Source organism: Malurus melanocephalus, unplaced genomic scaffold (assembly GCF_030028575.1).
Source record: "Malurus melanocephalus ecotype Western Australia unplaced genomic scaffold, MMel_1.1 scaffold_14, whole genome shotgun sequence".
Classification (NCBI taxonomy): domain Eukaryota; kingdom Metazoa; phylum Chordata; class Aves; order Passeriformes; family Maluridae; genus Malurus; species Malurus melanocephalus.
Window position 1 is genome coordinate 3892985 of NW_026623246.1, and position 19167 is coordinate 3912151.

The 19167-nt window shown below is 38.9% G+C and overlaps 1 protein-coding gene across 1 annotated transcript in view; it reads left to right on the forward strand.

The window, feature by feature from the left end:
- KIAA1217 (KIAA1217 ortholog) overlaps positions 1-19167 on the forward strand; it is a 332780-nt gene that overhangs the window by 77293 nt on the left and 236320 nt on the right. The window lies entirely within an intron of this gene.

Below are 19167 nucleotides of genomic sequence, written 5' to 3' on the forward strand. Positions count from 1 at the left end.
AACTTGCTGAATTGGTATGTCATGTTTGCTTGTCTGTAAAGTGTCCACTTAAATAAGGATCAGCAAGCAGGGAAACAAATGTCTGGGATGTCATTCATAATAAACATAGATGAGCATTTGATTTAACAATCAAGGAAAGCAGGCACTTTATGGTGTTGGGACAAGATAAAAAATACTAGAACTGGAGAAACATAATGATTAGACAAAGCCAAACTACATGGAGTGGAATATTGAAAGTTAAAGATAGTAAACWTCTGTGCATTATGAATATTATCACRATWAATGAATAATCTGACAGAAATACTGGAAGRCAGTAAAGATTCTGCTGAGAGTTGTGAAGTTTTCCTTGGAGAAGAGGATTTGAAACTTTCTGCARTATGTTAAAAAGGGTCACTACAGACCCATAAAATGACTTTCCACCAAATGTTATTCTATTTTGAACTGTTAATATTTGTGAATTATTGGCAGCTGTGATCTAACAATTATGCCATCTTTCCTTATTTACATTTCCTGTCTGATGTAAATTCTCAGCAGTTATTGTATACCATTTGGCCTTCTTCAGTGCTTTATATTTTTCCATATTTATCCATGTCGATGAGAAAAATATTTAAATTGGCATTACAGAATATTCCTGTAAAACAAARATATTTGCCAATTGGATGTAGAGGAGAATGACCAAGACAAGACAGTTGTGTTAAAATATYCCTCCTAATGCGCAAAAACATGCACGTGACATTTTTTAAACACTATTTTACTTGGATAATTCTGTTTGAGATGTGGCTGTAAATAGTTGAAGCCTGAGTTGCCTTTSATAAGATCTGCATGTCCATGTGTACAAAGTGTATTTTATAAATGTGTGTGTGGATGGCAGCAAATGAGATAAATAACAGCAGAGATATATAAAAAACAGCAGAGTGTTTATTGAAGTTGCAATGTTTAGGCCACTGGTCTCATTTTCCGCATTCCAGATCTCAGAATGGCTTCAAAGAGCTGCTAATTATAAACCAAGCCAAACCTCTGCTTGCTTTGACAGGTATTTGAGAAATGCCCACGTGCTCCTTTTTCAGCGGAGAAACCCTATGAGCCGCGGGGCCGGAGCTGACAGAGCAGGGTGGGGGCAGCCCCAGGAATGGGGTTTGGGCAGCCCCAGCCTCTGGTGCCTGGGGCTGTGTACGTGTTAGTCAATTAAATTGTTTCTTGGTGTTTCCATTTTTAGAATGCRAAATTAAGGTGGCATTGATACTGCTGACAAGTTCAATCCCTGTTCAATCCCAAAGGGCTGCCAGCACAACCCTTTGCAGCCAGGATTATCCATTCTGGCAGCAGCTGTTTATTCCCAGTCACTGTCTTTTTCCAGGGATTCTCCCTTGCCCCAYCATCTGCAGTAAATTCAAAAATTTCATTTATGCAATGGGAGCATAAATGCAATTTATGCCACGGCTGCCTCAATAAGCTGTGTTGTCTCTGTAACTGAAAAAAACAGCTTGAATTCAATAAATCATACCAAAGTATTTCCATATAGACATTTTTATCATCTCTGTTTAGAGGCTCCAAACCATTTGCTAAAATGCAGATAGTCKAATTGAGTCTGAATCAGGAGCTGGAGAGTTGCTATTAAAACACGTCTCAGTCATAAGGGAGCTACCTTKTTTTTTGATACTTTGCTTAAATCCACCGGCTTACTGTTTTTTTTTTCAGTTAGAAAAGCTAAATATTTTGCTAGAGGTGCGAAAGGTGTAGGGGTTTTTGTTCTCCTAGTGCTTTCATTTACATGATGAACTTAAACAAGCTAAAATGGTGGGTTTTMTCTTAKAYTGTGAAGCTCTGTGTCTTACAAGGKCAGRCTKGTTATTACACAAATTTTTACTGATTTTGCTCCCTGGAATTTAAAAAGGGAAGAAAATTGGAGGAACATTAGGTAGAACCAGGAAGAATATTTTTAGTGGCTGAAAAACATTACACCTAAGTGATTTTATTATTTTTATGTGCAATGTGACATCTTGCCTATTCAACCATTGAAAGACATTTTAAATGAAAACCCAGTGAATGTGTGCAAAAATATTTGCAGTTATAGGGTACTCATAACAATCACATATTTAAATAGTAGGTGTTTTAATGGATCAAGCTTTGGGTRGGGGCTAAGGATACATGAACTGCTTTTATACCACTGTTGACCTTCTKTAAATCTTGACAATTCCATTCTCCTGTTCCTTTTCCAATAATTTACAGTCAAATACAAAGGATAATATCTCTGGAACAAATGGTCAATCTTCAGCGTTCAGAGCATGTCCAAAATAAAACCCACCCCAGTCTTGACTTCACTACCATGTGAAAACACATTGTTACTAACCCTGCAGTAGGTCCTGAAGCTGGTTTCAGATTCAAGAGATGAAATGCCTGCGTAAAACTTGCCCTAGGAAGTCAGGGGATTSTTGTAGGAAAGCTTTAAAGCCTGCAGTGCCTGGCAGCACAATCACTCACGTGTCAAATAATTAATTAACGTTCCTCTTTATTGCATTCTGTGCCCATATATAGAAACAGCCCATACCACAGCCCAGGGATTTTAATGATGTTRCAATAAAAGTGTCCTTGACTGTTTTACTCAGGGGTCCCTTYTAGGACCTTGCCAGGGCTGGTAGARCCTCCTGCTGCTTCAGTGCAAGYCCATGTGTGGCTTCAAAAAGGCCACAAGAGCTCCTTGGGACTGAGGAACAGCTGGCTTGGGAATTTTCCCTCCTTTGCTTGTTCCCTCGCTCTGTTTTCCTAGCCCTGAGCATAAACCAAGCCCTACAGCCCGAGTCTGGGGTGTGATGAACCTGGGAGCCTGTCTGTGCAGACACAKGGTGACAGACCCACCCTGCAGAGCTCATGATCAAAAAACATTTGATGCTTCTTTAGGATATTGATATCTTCAGTCTGGTGCCTGAAATTTCTCAGCATAAGGCCAAATTAAATGGAAGAGCATTAAACATTGTGCTGTTGTGAAGTCAGCAGTCTCTGTGCTATTGCATGGTGATACCTAGACAGGCATGATAGAGTCATGTGGGTGCAGCCTGTACTTCAGATTTTAATGGGGCTGCAGTAAAGGAAGTTCATMATTTAAAAGATGCTTAAAATATATTTGGAGAGGATAAATTGTGGTTTACTGTGTTGTGAGTCAAATGAGAAATGGTCCTCAAATTAGCCAGGCCACGTGGCTGGRTTTTTTTCAGCATGGATAATAACAATGTTGGACTCTCACTGCAATAACAGGCTAATAGTACAGCACATTTGATCTTCTGTGTTTTGATTTTGCTTTCTCTGCAGAGCAGCAGCCCATGCATCTGTAGGGACCCAGCTCAGCAGGGCCAGCTCCAGTCCCTTCTGTTTAAGCCACAGAGGTGAATCCCTGCAGTTGTGTTTTCCTGTTAAAACTCACAGTAGGTAATTTTGTCCTTTCAAATCCACTGTTTTGCTGTCATTTACTCAGAAAGATGRCAGCAGTGTTTACTTTCATGTTAGAGCTGTAGTAATTCTCATTGACTCCAAGACATTATTGAATCRTTTTGTAAGACCAAATATTTACTCTAATAACTGCTTCTTTCATTATATTAGTTTTGGAGGAGTTTGAAAGTGTCTCCATTTTTGACTGCAGAAGTTGGTGGATCACCTGTGTCACCTATTTAGTTTCAGAATCCCCAGTGGGTTTGTGTCCTGCAGGATGTCAGGATATTTATTCCTTCAGTTGCCCTCTAAAATCCCTTTCTGACGTTTCTGGAAAGGCTTTGGGTTCATTTTCATCAAGATTTGAGGTAACACACATTCTCAGTGTTCTTTTTAGTGCTGCTGATAGAAACATTCACCTGGGTAGAGGTTAGAAACTTATTTTTAGAGACACAGGCCTGACCTAAAGGCAAAATATAGAAATCAGTGGAGCTCAAAATTGACTTTGCTGCTTTTGTGAGTTGCCTGCATGTGCCACAGTCCTGCTGTAGGGGGTCAGAGCACTAGGTCTGACTGGTGGACTCGGTGAGAGGCTGCGTGCGGGGACAGGACGGTGTCACCGGGCAGCAGCGCAGAAGGACGGCATGAGGGACAGGTCTGCTCGAGAGCACGGAGCCCACACCTTGCATCTGTGAGTTGGCTGCTTGCCTATCTGATAACTCAACCAGGATGGGCTAACCTTTGGGGCACTGCCTGCAGATTTTGGGGGTGCCCACTTTGCCTGCTGGCACATCCCCAGGACCAGCATTTTATTGATRTTCCCAGGGAGAGGTGGCGGGACAGACTGACGTGAGCCCTGAGCTGCCTGATGCTGATGCAAGCTTTCAGCAGCACAGCACTCTCTGGCCTGAAGGCGATTACATTTCGGGCAGAAACAGGATATTTAAGATTAATTCAGAACTCAAATGATTCTTAGTAGTGTTGCTGTGAGATAGTGGTTGTGGGGAAAAGCAGTACTTTTCAAAGTTATCACAGCCCTGAGTGGAGGAGGAATCACTGCTTTTATTGAGCAGCTCCTAGACTTCAGGATTTTTTATTTTTTTTTAGATTGGTTGTGAACACCCTAAGTAGGTCAGTGCATATTTCAAACATTTCACAAAATGCTCAAGCTCTTAAAGCCTGATTAGGAGAGGTTACTAAATGCTTGCTTACAATGTTTGCTCCTTTGTTCAATGCATCAGGTTTTAGTTCATGTTCTTTGTATCTTAATATTGCTTTGTTGCTTGTGGAACAGACTGCAAATTATTTTTGCTAATGTTTTTTGAAAAGTCTAAATGGCTTGGGATATTTTTTCATTTGCTTTTTTTTATGCAATGGCTTTTACTATTTGGCAACATTTTATTATAGAGTGAAGCTTTCTGTTGTTTCTCATTTATGTTTCATAATACTTTAATACTTTTAAAAATGTCCATTAAGCATAATGATTTTGCTTAACTTACTCCCTATATTGGACTACTGAGACTAATATAACCTTTTCCTTTTCCACTCATGAGTTCTGTTTTTATTTTTGGACGTGATTTGTCTTTATAAGAGTGTTTTTCAAGTCTGATAGCCTTCTTTGCTCTCTGTCTCATACTGTCTTTTGGAGATGGAGCGCTAGGGAGACCTATTTGACTGCTTTTGGGTTTTGGTTTTATTTTCATTCTCTTGYTGTGCTTGTAATCATGTTTTTCTTATATGATGTCTTCATGAAGTGGCCTGGCACAAGCACTTATTTCAGTGTTTTAATCTCTCTCTTAGGCTTTCTTTTAGCTAACTTCCCAGTCCTTACATAATTCCTCTCTTTAACAAATAAAATGGGGATGGACTCTGTACATGGGGCCAGGCATTTTCTTCAGTACTCTGTTGAACAGCAATTTCTGCAGGTGGAGAGGAAGACCTGAGCTTGTAGGAATGCACAGTGTTCAAAGGGGAGGGGGATCAGAAGGAGCAGCAAGTGGCAGTAGAAAATACCAGGTTCAGGTTACTTTGAAAAATACAGGATAATTTAGTCCTTGTGGGAAAGGAGAGAAAGAAGGCAAAAGGGGATTAGAAGAAGAGAAGTTAATAAAGACACTCTGTGCATTACAAAAYGGATGGACACAACACAGGAGCAATAGGAATAATGTTCAGTCATCCCTATTAATAAGAAATGCTCATAAGACTGTTGCAAAGAGTAGGGCTCCCCCACAGTGGTAATCCCTAATCTAAGCTTTACATAATACGTCTGCCTACAACCTTATTTATATTTGTCATGAACAGAGGTGCAAAAGCTGGTTAGTAGTAGAACCTTTAGTAAAGGGTTACTTGAACTTGAATTGGCATCCCTGCGTGAAATGCTCTTGGTCTGACTCTAGAACTGAGGGAGCTCAGAGTCCTCTGGTGGTCTGAAAGACTGTATAAGAAAAAAATATGAGTAACATATATACTTTAATAATATTTATACAGCTGTAAGAGTTTTACTTTACTTAAAAATTTCAGCAACTCCATGTTATCCAGAAATATTTCCATCAGCCTTTTGAACAAGGAACTTAAGATTATGTGAATCTTAGCCCAAAGCCCTTGCACATAACACACGCTGCACTGTGAGCTGATAGATCTGAACACCCGTTCCTTATTATTACCTTTATTTTTTCTTTCTGAAGAATATTTTCTTTGCTGCCTTAAAACTGATATGATAAGCAGATCAATTGCATCAATCTGTATTCCTGAAAAAYGGGACAGACATATATTGTAGCTGCAGATGTTATGAAAGTTTGACAAAAAATGTCTCATAACTGCTGTAGTGTTCAAGGTCATAGAACAAAAATTTCTCACATATGGCAGGAACTTGGGTTTTACCTGTGRGTCATAAAATAGAAGCTGTAAAAGAAGTCTGTGAAATATAGTAGAAGAATATTAGTTGTTTTCAACTGATAATTCATTTTGTAGGTACTGAAGTAGACTCTGTATCACCAGTCATTCCTTCAGAGAGAGAAAGTGTGTGGTCAGCACAGACTAATGTCTTTTCATGAGGAAAGGTTTTTACTCCATTAGTGGAGTAGCTTGTTGAAATAATAAAATATGTACTCTTCACCTCTTATTTTCATTTCCTGATGTATGATGGCTTGAACTGCTGTTGAGTAAAATTTGCAGCAAATGTTCTTCCTTGTTCTCATTTGATATAGTTCACACTCCATTAACATCCTGATAGAGAGAAGGACGTTACTGGGTAACTTTTTACTTGCTTGTACCTCTGAGATGACTTTGGGATACCACACTGCGACTGCAGAACATCACACAGATTGGATTTTAGATRGTGTCAGGTGCAGTGGGATGAATTCTGCAGTCATACTCAGACTTGAAATAAATCTAATAATCATATTCTGAATTAATTGTTTTGTTTAATTTTTTAATCATTAGTTTTAATCATTAATTTAACTGAATTTATCCTATTGTGCACTCATACTGCAAATGCCACTCTAGTTCTGGCAAATATTTTAGATAAGTATATCTGCAGCCCCTTGTTTAAAGAAATTTTTTTCACATCAGAAAAAAATACCACTGGTTTATGACATTGGAATAGAATGGTGGTTTTTGTAAGAACAAAACCTACCTTTTCTATTTCAGACTGATTAATGCAGTTWAATATTATTTATTTCTCAGATGAAGCATTCTTTTGCATGTGTCTGTAGCGATTTCTTCAGCACAGATTGTATAAAAGTGGTGTTYGTATTTGAAAAATAGTCTCTTATACACGTAGGACAAAACTGGACTCTGTAAGTCTCCTGATGGAGGGCAGATACTGAATACAAGATTAGTTTGAATACAAACTATTGTTAAGAGGTAAAGATCCAAAGACAGATACCAAAGGACCTGTCTGGGTGGAAAAGATAAGGTGACATAGATCACTTTAATGAATGTTTCAGCTGAAATTAGGACTTAAAAGTGCCTAAAGTTGGCACCAAGAAATGCTGAATGCCTTTCATTCTTTTTAACCAAAATGAAAATAGAACTTCTTTTGTCATCTGACAGGGTTGTGTTTATCAATCTGAATGCATGGCCTGTCAGAAACAATAAGTATTTGCAGATTCCTTTGAGGTCACTGGKAGTTGAGGATAAGCAACCCTTGGAATCTACCCTGAGTGTCTGTGACAGAGTGCATGAGCCTTGGGGCGGGTGGCACAAGGAAAGGGTTAATTAAACAAAACTGGGGAAGGGGCTGCAGCTTATCCTTATCTGAGGATCTGCAGGGCTATGAGGTTGGACCTGTGGGTGTCTGTGACTCTCTCCAGTCTCTSTCAAGTGAAACAGAGGAAAGGGATTAAAATGAGGCTGGAAGAAGCCTGGCTGTTAATGGGAAGACTGAGATCAAGCAAACTCAGGGACAGGGCTGCCCACCTTTGGAAGATCTTATTTAATTTAGTCTTTGTCATCCCTCTGTTACAATCAGAAGGAGCTTAGTGTCTGCAGAAAGGTGTTCTATGGTATCACACTGGCCATCAGACTGTGCTTTATTCCTTTGATTCCTTTGTGATTTGGGTACTCCAAGACCAGCTGCACGTGCTCAGAGGAGATTTGGAAGCTGCTCTCACCTACTACCCTTGTCCTGTTTTTTTAACTGGCTTTGTCACAGAGGCTGCAGACCAGAGCCAAACTCTCTCCTTATCACCTGTTTGATTCCAAACACACAAAAAGTGTTTTTTATCTGCAAAATTAACCACAGAATAAGGCAAACCCCTTGGTGATGTACCTGTGCTATTACAGTGTTTGAGTGTGGGTAGAGTAAGCAGGTTTTGCACCATGGTGTGACTTCTGCAATACCTCAGTATTATTGGTGAGAACTTCTGGTTTCCAAGAAGATAAAGAATGGGGAAAATAAGGAGGCTGTAAGTTATATTTTGCTTTATTAATAAATGTTTTCATTTCCATTTTTCTTAAAACAATTCTTTCTGGGATTTGTATTTTGGATTCCTAATGCCATTTTACAACAAGCAACTCTTAATTAGATTTGAGAGTCCTGAAACTCAGATACCAGACTTTTTGGCAGACAAAACATGAGGGTTTTTTTTGCCTGTGATTTAAGCTGGATTTGAAGTTGATGTATTTGAAGACTGACCTGAGTCAACCCTAGTGGGAATAAATCAAAATGTTCTGATACAGGCATGGTGTCACATGGTGCTCAGGAGCTCCTAATTGTGTAAATCAAAAGGCTTAGAAGTCTCAGCTCATCCTAGCAGACATGTGAGGGATAGCTGAGACTGTCTCAGCACCTCATGGGGCACTATAGCCTGACTGATTTCTTGGCACCTTTCTAAATCTGCCCAGCATGAAGCGCTGTGTAGGGAGAAGAATTTCTGCATCTGTGTTCTTGATTGTATTTTGGTTCCTCTTTGGTTAGTTCAGAAAACCAAGATTTTGCAAACTTACAGTGTCTTGACTTGTATCAGTTTTTCATCCAAATTTCTTAAAAACCAGCTAAACATGCTGCAGCAGAGTGGCAGCCCCTTGCTGATGTGACAGGAAAGCAGACACTTGTCCCTGCACACAGCATGCCTGAGCCATCGTGGAGGATGCTGTCCCAAGCCAGATGCCAGGAGCATACAGCTCTGGGGGAACTGCTCTCCACAGCCCAGTAAGAGCCTTGAAACGCTGTGGAGGTCGGGAAGAAAACCTTCTTTGACTACAGGGCTGTGACTCATCTGTTAGATGAGAATTTGGTTTCATCTTGGACTGCAGGTAAGCTGCAATTTTTGTTAATAAACAGACATTGTGTGAAACTTCTGAAGAAGAAAATGGGTCATCCAGACACCTTTAACTGATTTAGGGCTTCTTTGTCATTATCTTCGATTTCAGTGCACTTCATAGGATTACGTAAGAAATAACAGGTGATGTCCTGATTTTTGAAAAGAAACTTTCTGAAAGATCGGGAGATGTGGCAGACCACCAATTTGAGCTGATTGCAACAAGTAAAACTTCAGTACTTGTTATGGAATTTCATTCCATATATACAATACTTCACTTGCTTTCACATCTCTGGAAATTTTCTTTTTTCATATGTACCCATGAGGAAAAATAAGTTATTTGTSCTCTTTGACAGCCTCCTGTTGTTTTAACACCTGCAGGTGGCTTGCAGATCGTGTTTTCTTCATGATTTGAAATGTTTCATGTTACTTCTGCTTCCTTGCTCTCCTTTTTGTTCTGGTTGTCTGCTGTAGGAAAAATTATTCCAGTTTTACCTGGTGGGATCTTTTAGGAAGCTTCAGTCTTTTTGATAAAGCATTGAATTCTATTTGGATGAAAATTTTTTTTCTCTAATTTTTTTATAATACATGCATTGCATTTTGACTCCTGGCATTTCTGAAATATAACAAATATGGTAGTGTCTAGAAATGACAGGTATTGAGCAAGCAGCCTCAAAGTAAACACTGCATTTTCTGTGACTGCAAGTTTTGAGTCCCTGCTGGTGAAATAGTCCTGGGGAGGCATTCCTTTTCATGACAGCCTTCACTTCTTCTATCTTTCAGAACACCTCAAAAATTTTTGCTYTTCCTTCTTGCTGTATGAGCTCAGGAAATTTTGACTTGCTTGAAAACTCTTGCTTGGAAGTTGACAAGCCCTTACTTGCTTGTACCTGACTGTATTTTTAGGAGTGACACTGTGTTGTGACTCACCCATTCTGTATCAGACCCCCACACAAGCAGTTTTTGTCAGAGCACTGGAGTCAAAGTATTTGGCTCAAATTGAACATCACCCAACCTTCCCATATGGCACTTAATGTGCAAAAGGGTTTTAATGACCATTTATGTAAGATGTGGCTGAGCAGCCACGTGGATTATGTCAAACCACCAGGACAAGGATAATTTTTCATAAGATTAATAATGCTGGAAAAGGAAGTGCAGGCTTTGTGATTGAAGACAGCTGTTCAGTGGGGGGACATAATCCTGGGGTCAGCTCTTAGGAGCTGAGCCTTGCTCTGTGCCAGATCACCATGGAAAGGAGGTCATTTTGTTGCCATGTCATGGTGCTAAGCTTGCAGAGTGTTTCTATTGTCAGTGTTGTTCCTGGTAAAATAGGAGAGGGTACCCGTGAAGTAACAGAAGTGGTTGGACACACCAGATGTTCCTGATCTGCTGCTGCATTGGTGGCTCAGAAAGCAGTCTACAAACTTGTGGCAGGAGCTTTATGTCTGTCCTGGACTTGTGAAAAGYCCTTTTTTTTGAGGGGAAGTAAAATATGAAGGTGTCTCATGTCAGAGGAAAACATATACTCATGTACTTCAGCTCCACACTCCAGAATACTGGGTCTGGCTCATAGATTTACTTTACAGTAATTACAGCACTGTGTATTTTATTGAGATGACTTGTAAATAAGTATTTCAGGCAAAGATCCAGCAGTTCACTTCTCTCTGTCTGTTATTTGCTCATGTCTGAGGGACAGAATAAAAATCCCACAGGCACATAGGTTTTGTGCAACATTCTGTGTATAATGCCCTGAACTATATCCAAATTCTGTTTCACTGTATTTTTGTGTAAATGTGCATGGTTCATAAGAATAAGTGAGTGACAGTCTTCATAATATTTTTCTCTTATCTTTTTTAATATCTTACTTATAGTCTTGGACARTTTTCAATTTGCTGCAGAATTTAACAGTCTGGAGAAAAAATGATGTCTGTGTAGAATAGAATAAATTGACTATTTTCASTTGGAAGGGAACTACAATGACCATCCAGTTTCAATTGCCYGACCAATTCAGGGCTCACCAAACGTTAAAACATTTTTCAAATGCCTCCTAAACACTGAGAGGCTTAGGATATTTAATGTKTTGTGGCTTGCTTTGAAGGTCAGGTGTGAGGTCTGGGTCTGACTTGGAGGAAGGAGAAAAGCAGATCTTGCTTTTAAGCAGTCAGCAATTACCCTGTGAAGTGTGTGCAGTGTAAAACTTGACACTAACAAAGGCAGCAACATACTCATTTATATATTGATTTGTTGTTCAAATGTTACCCTCTGAGTGAGAGCTCCTCCCTACAGCCTCAGTCAACCTTGGATTTTGCACTCAGTTTTTAAGTCACATCTGGTTGTTGTGGTCAATTGCAAGGTAGGAAATTTTACAATTCACATCATGCTTTCATTTTAGTTTGAGAAATAAGTAAATAATTTCCATTTKTTCTTAACTTTTTGTTTTAAATTTTTGTTGTTGCTGTTGTTTTAGATTTAGCTTTAACATTTTAAATTTTTAACTTCATGATATGGTAATCATATTCACTGCCTTTTTACTAATGTCAGATATTTACCAATATATAAATATATGCTTTGAAACCTTCTTATACTACATAGTTCAACAAGGCATTTATAAAACTTGCACAGTCTAACCACTGAACATACAAAGGTTCAAAGCACTTGTGCTTCCATGCTGCTGGCAAAATAAGAAAAGCTCTTGAATAAATTCTATAGAGAACTACTGTTTTAAGAAAGAGATTCTTGTGGTTCTGTGGAAAAAATATTCCACAGCGTACAGAAGCTGTGGCTAAATTAATGTTTGAGTTCCATTTTAACCTTCTCAAAAATCTATGCATTTTATGAGTCCTGGGTGATAGCTATTTCCTTCTCAATAGCAATTTTTGTCTCACACTCAAAAACAAGKGCATAAAAAAAGAAAGCTGGAACAGTTCAAATCACATCATCAGCCTAAAAACCTACCTCATCCTCTGATAAAGTTAAAGCCACAAACACACAGATCTGTTTGTCATCTGGTATCTAAACCCAGAAGAATCTGTGTAATAGGACACTTCCTCTAATAGTTAAGGTCTCCTTTGAAAATCTTTTTGAAATTACCCTAATTATGCAATGGAAAAAAATCTTATTTTAGAAAAAATACAAACACTGTCATGTAAAATTARTTTATGTATAATTTTATTTTATATGGAGTTTATAAAATGTTGAAGTTATTTTTTTAAACTGTGATTCACTCCATTAGACTACGCATAAGACTCTCATCTAACACAGTTATATCAGGTGCTGGAGCAAAGAAGGAAAGCAGTAATCTCCAACCAATGTACCAAAAATGGGTACCAGATAGTTGTTCTCTTTCTAAGAGGATTTATGGGGTTTTTTTAGGGCAAAGAAGAAATTCACTTCTTCTTTGTTCACATGCTTAAGTTCATGCTCTAGTTTTGAAATACCTCTGAAAATAACGTGTAAAGAGCTGGTTCTGGGCAGTGCTCAGTTGCTCATCCTCTCTCCATGTCTTTCCTACAACTTTTGTGCTGATAATTGTGCTAGCTCCATTAAATGCTTATTTCTTGTGTCACCTTCAGGTGAAAAGAAAAAAAAAAATCACAATCATAAGTGAGTCAAATGTCCAAATGAACAAGTGGTTTGTCTGTATGCAGGGACAGCAGTGTCCTGGATGCCCTGGACAGGGGCACAGCCAAGAGGTTGAGAAGAGCAATCCGTGTCCCCTGCTYAAACCTCACCCTTGCACTGCTCAGCTCGGTGCCCCCAGCACAGGCTCACACCCTRAACCAGAGGGGCACAAAGGTGCTGGGGCTGCAGCAGCTGCCCTGCAGGGTGGAAAGGCTGCAGGAATCGGGCTGGCTCAGGTGGGGCTCCTTGGGGCACTTTGGGGCACTTTGGGGCACCTTGCAGCCCTTCAGGCCACAGCAAGGAGGCGACTGCTGCTGGCCACAGTGTGTGCTGAGGGGCCAGGGACAGCAGGGAGAAATTGGAGTGAGGGAGATTCAGAATGGATATTGGGAAAACCTTTTGCACCCTGAGGAGGGTGAAGCAGCAGCACAGGTTGCCCTGGGAGGTTTCACAGGCTCCATCCATGGRGGCTTTCGAGCCCTGAGCAGCTTGGTCTGCCCTTGCATCTGCCCCGGTGTCAGTAGGAGTTTTCTTAGGGGAAGGATTTCCCACTACTCCAGTCTTGGTGCTCTGCTCTTTGTGGGGGATTCAAATTAATTTCTTCTCCTCTGTGCCTTTAGCATCCCAGTTTCCTGCAAGGTCTCTCCACTGCCAGGTCCCAAAGCCTTTTGCAGCTGTGATGGTAGAGGCTGGCTGCACTTTTGCAGTGCAGGCATTCCCAAATAACCTCCACATATCTTTCACGATTCACTGTCCCTTTTTTAAGAGTCTGAGTGGTGTTACATATGATCTTGAAAGTTGCTTCAAATCTTTAAAGTGTACGTAGAATGAATTTAAATGAAGAGACATAGGATATTTTTGTATCATTTCTTGATGTGTTGCTSTGATATAGCAATGACATAACTGGCTAAACACAAGTAATTTCCACAAAACAAAAAAACATCTCTGGCATCTAAGAAGGGGTGCTGYCAACTCTGGTACCATCAAAGATTTCTATTGCTTTTTACTAAGCTTGAAGTTAATGAAAATTTAATGAGTTGTAATTAAGGGCTGAAGGAATTGAAGATTCTTTATCAAAGTTTCCAAATTCTGCTTGGTGAGTAACAGTAATTGACAAATGCAAACATATTGATTTATCTTTTATCCTAATTGTTATTCTGTAAATGGAATGGGCATTTCCCACCTAAATTAATAAAAGATCACTTCTGATRGTTTAATTAACTGTTCTTTAAATTCTTCATTCATCTAAAATTAACCTTCTGTGGCAATTATGCAYCTTTAAAAAATTCCTTCTATGCAGCATAAGCTATAGAGGTACACACTGACTTGGCAACCTACTATTAGCTTGAAAATGGAAAGATTTATGGCTGGAAAACACCAGCTGCACCTGCTGTTTTTACTGAACAAATCACCCTGAAGTACACCATCACTCCAGCCAGTCACTCCATCATTTGTATTCCTAGGAAAGTGGATTTTTTTCACATCAATAGCATATATTTTTTAGAAATKAGTAAAACCACACAGTTCCCCAAAATCCAACTGGTACGTTTATGATTTTACTAGAGTCACGTGAATCATTGGTGAAATAACACATTTCGATTAATGAGTAATATTAGCTATAAAGAAAAGKGTCCTAAATAAGATCTCAGGGTGTGGTGTTTTTAACCTCTCACAGAACACATCTGAGATTTGTGCTTTGCAGATTGCATGACTCCATTAGCACCCTGTTGAAATTAGACCTCATGCTCTTCATAGTAACCAAAATAAAAAGATTARCCAATTACAAACTTTCTGGAAATAATGGATGGTAATCACAACTGTGGTCAAAGAGGCTTCAGGGGATCACATTTGTGTGTCACATAAGCATAGTTTTAAGTGAATTTTATGCTGAATTCCTCTGGTCCTGAGGCTTGTTCAGGGCTGTGCTCCAGAACGAAAAGAGAGGTGAAAGGGTCTCTTCCCTAATGTTCTGTCAAGCATTTGGAAAGGGGACTCACAGCTGCTYCACAAAGGAAATCCTCAGGACAGCTCCTGCAATCATGAGAGCGGGCAGATGGACAAATCTCTTGCATTTCCACGCCACAAGAAATCTGTAACAAATCATCATCATATATTCTCACCTACTTGAAAATATGCCTAAWGTGGTACAGCCATGATAGCTGGCTGAATTTCCCCCTTTTTTTATCCTAATCTCTTTCTCCTTTTCTCTGACCCAAACTTCCCTCACCATCACACRCCCAGTGCTCCTGGTGGGTGTTCTCATGCTGCAGACTGCAAGAMTTGCTTTTTTTGACAGGCTTTGTAGTGTATTTAGAACAGTAAAACTTGATGTTTGGTGGGAAAAAATGAAGATAGCAACCAAAGAAGGGACTCTAAATGCAGAGTCTGGTGGCTTAGACAGAGGTGGGACCAAGGCTGATGTAGACTGTAACAGCCACTGTATAATAAGCCATGGATTGCTTTAAAAGTATAGGATTAAATTCTGAATCTGGACCAGACTCTTGTTATGTGGTTAGGTTCCACCAAATTAAAATTACCTGGGCAATTACCTTTAAGTGTAGAACCTCCCAAATAGGAGGCTTTAATAACTTGAATTAAATTGTTATTAAGGGATGCATGATTGTGTTCTTATTAGCCGCAAAATAGACTAAAATAGAGGTAGTGACTGCTAGTGGAAGAAGATGGCTATTTTTTTTTTTTNNTTTTTTTTTTTTTTCTGTAGAAAACTGTGGAGATCTTGGAAGGAAAAGTTCAGGCTGAAAGTTTTCAAAACATTGTTAATCAAAGAAATATTTTTCCTTTTTCTTTTCCCTGTTGTGATGAAACTGCCTTTCAAAAGTATTAAGGTGTGTGTCATACTTCTTGGCACGTGGCTGGGAATGGGATTATTTTATTCAGTGGGAGACGTCGCTTTATGTGAAATATACATTAMGGTCTCATCTTTAGACCTGAAAGTGTTACTTGCTTAAAGCTACCTTTATGATCACTGCATCCATTTTTACCATGTTTTATGGCTCTTAGCACTGCAAAGTTATATTTAAAGGGGAAGGCAGTAGTTTTCTTTATGTTTATACATTATCTGGGAGTTATTTGAATTCCCAATTGCAAAACTCCATTTTGTCATGGGAGTAAATCATTTATAAACTTGTTGTTTTAAGATTTAAAAAGTCCATTCAATTCTAATGTTAAATATGGATGTTGCTCAGATCCTATTTTTCCCTTTCAACRAGTTTTTATTGAGGTAAGAAACCTGATTTTTTTTGATCCAAGTTATTCCACTCTTTGCCCCTACAGGCCTTTTCACTGAAAGGCATTTTAAGGACTATTAAAATGAGGGACATCATGAAGGCTTGCTCTCAGAATTTGTAACATTAATTTTTAATAGCTTCTGAATTATTCTGTTTATGGTTCATATAATAACATGGTAGATTTGTGGTTGTATTTCAGTGGAAGGAATTCAGGTCAGACTTGCTGATATCAGACTGGTGCCCATTCAAAGCACTGCAGGTCTTATCAGAGGGGAGTTACTGTTTTTTCCTGTCCTTTTCACCTGCTGTCTTTCTGTCTCTCTTTGCATGTGTTTTTAAGTACACATCTGTTTGCTCTTTATGTAGCAATCCTTATATCAATTTTATTTTAACCTTTTGGGTTCCAACAGCAACATGTTGAAATTTAAGTTTTACTTTATTTGATTAATGCATTAGTATAAATGAAACAACTTTGAACTAAGACTCTGTTTTTCACATCTTTTAGTCATTACTGCAAACCAATATAGCATCAAGAACAGTCAGATCAGAGAACACTTYTTGGTAGCATATAGTAAATAATGTTCTCCTTGGGAAACAGAATATGCATTCAAAACATCATTTTACCAATTTCCTCYGTGGTTCTAGGCAGAAATGCTGGTCATGCAGTGTCCTCTTTATCTTRACTTGTGTTAACCTACTTTCAAGTGGCCATTGACCTTTTTTTAAAGAAGATTTTTCATTTATATATCGTACTTGACATGGCCATCAGTTTAGTTTTCCATTCAGGAAATAGGTTGGGGTTCTTAACAGCATACTTCATAGGCCCTTATTTTTTATTGATAGGGTTATTAGTTCTTTTCAAGATTTTTCTTGATTGGAGAGCCTATTACTTCAGCTTTCTTTGCTTCATTGCCATCTGCTATTGTCTGCTGTTTGATCACTGTATTAGATTTTCCCTTTTTTGTTCCTGATGAGYAACGTCTAATGATGGAGGATGGAGGAACCATCAGGGTAACCTGGATACCACCCCAAATATCTGCCAGAAATAAAGAAAACAACAGTTGCTGCATTCCTAAAGCATGCTATGTGCTGCAATATCCTCACTCTTAAGTGCTAGTAATTGRGACCTTTTGTTGTCATTTATGTAAATAGGGGAATAAATCATCATATATGCAAAGCAGGACATTGTCACCTGCATAAAAACTCCAGATTTCAGAGCATTTAGTCTCTACAAGCATGGGCAGATTGTAACCAAGAAATATCTTTCCAGATGGCTTGGGCAGGTGAGGATGCACTGCCTGTGCTTTTCAGAGGAGTAATGGTAAACTCAGACTGCCTGAACTATTCTCTAYAGCTACAGAAACACAATAAATGGAGTTGCAGCTTTTTCACTGTTGTTTTACAAATGTGTTCATCTCTCCAGAGTTGCTCAGATAGCAAGGGATCAAGACTGCTGACAGTTYACTCAAAGCCATGCAGTCAGCATCATAGGGCACTTGATACTGTGCTGTAAGGACAGTGTGACAGAAGAGATCAAAATCAGCTCCAGCCACTTGAAATTTTGACACAGAAAATAACCTTGTGCATCATATATGTTGTACTGTGTTGCAGTAAGTAAAGATTGCAGTACTGTGATTATGCACATTTTAAATGGCATGTAGGAGAAAAAGTATTTTTTCTTTTTTTTTGTGATGGCCAAAACCACACAAAAATCACAGACAGTTGATCAGATTCTTGAAATATTCATTAATGGGTGTCTGAAAAATACTGCATCTCACAAAAATACATTTTATATTCTGTGGTTCATGAAGTCATTACTCCCAGGACTGATCCTGAGGAAAGGACCCTGCTCTGGATCGATGGAACACTCTGCATGTCTGCAGTTCAGATGGTGYCTCTGACTAATTACTTTTGCTTTTTAAAAAGCCCGCAAATGAATGCCACTGTAATATCTGACTGTGAAGGGTTCTATATCTGTTTACCTTCCCAGTTCCATAGACGGATGAATATTTTTCTTTTTGTCCAATGTCTGTGGTGGAAAAAGATTGTGGCAGTCCAGCCAAGAGCTACAGGTGCCCGACAGAGCTGYTCCTTTGCTCATCTGCGTTCAGAGGATGACCATTGTCTTCTCATCGTTCTCTTTTCAGTGTAGTTTGCTCCTCCTCCCAAAAGCATCCACTGCAGCACCCATACCCGGGTGTTCAATGGAATTTTGGTGGCTGAGGACCAAAGCACTTCATGAATTACCTTCATGCTTGAAGTTGTCCTCCTTTCGCTCATTTTGTGTTTACATTTCTTACCTGATTTTTCCCCGGTGTGAATGATGCAGAACTTCAGGATGAAAGAGGAGTATTGAAACAATGAAAATCGCTTATCTGTGCCTTGATCATCTGCACAGGATTCTGTCAGTCAAGGATGGTGTTTCTGTCTCCTGGCATTCCCAGTCTGCTCTTGCTTCCTACCTATTTCCTCTTCTTTCCAAGATTTCGTTCAAACCATCGTAAGAGGCTGATTTTCTGTCAGGCATATTTTATCTTTTGTAAAACTTTAAGCTCTCTGTGTTGAATTTTTGATGTGTTAKAGCTCTTCTAAAGGTTATTCTTTTATTAAGAGGTGGTCATTTGAAAATGATGATGCAAAAAGCTAGAGGAGGCTGCAGTTATGCTAAAACAAATTAGCAGCTAACATTTGAAACTAACATTTTMTTCAGAATAAAATGTCAGTGTAGTGTTACAAATTGTTTCTCTCCCTCCCCTTTTTATAGTGGCAATAAAGACTAAGCCAGTCATAGTTCCACTTGTATAATTTCAGAAGAAATTTTGAAATTTGGACAATTTTTTCTCTCTTATAAATGAAGTACTAATGCTATAAATGTGACAAAAGATAATTCTGTGCACATTTTAAAATGCTTTAGGAACCTCATGTGAAATAACTGCAGATGTGGAAAGCAGTATTTATTTAACAATGAAGTAAAAATAGTGATGATCTGCTGTGATATTTAGCTAATGGGTATTCCTTTAAGAACATATTGAGCCCAAGTTCTTACTTGATTTGGTTAAAACACCAAAAAAGAGAAAAAACTTTGAACCAAGATTGTATAAATTTTAGCTCTT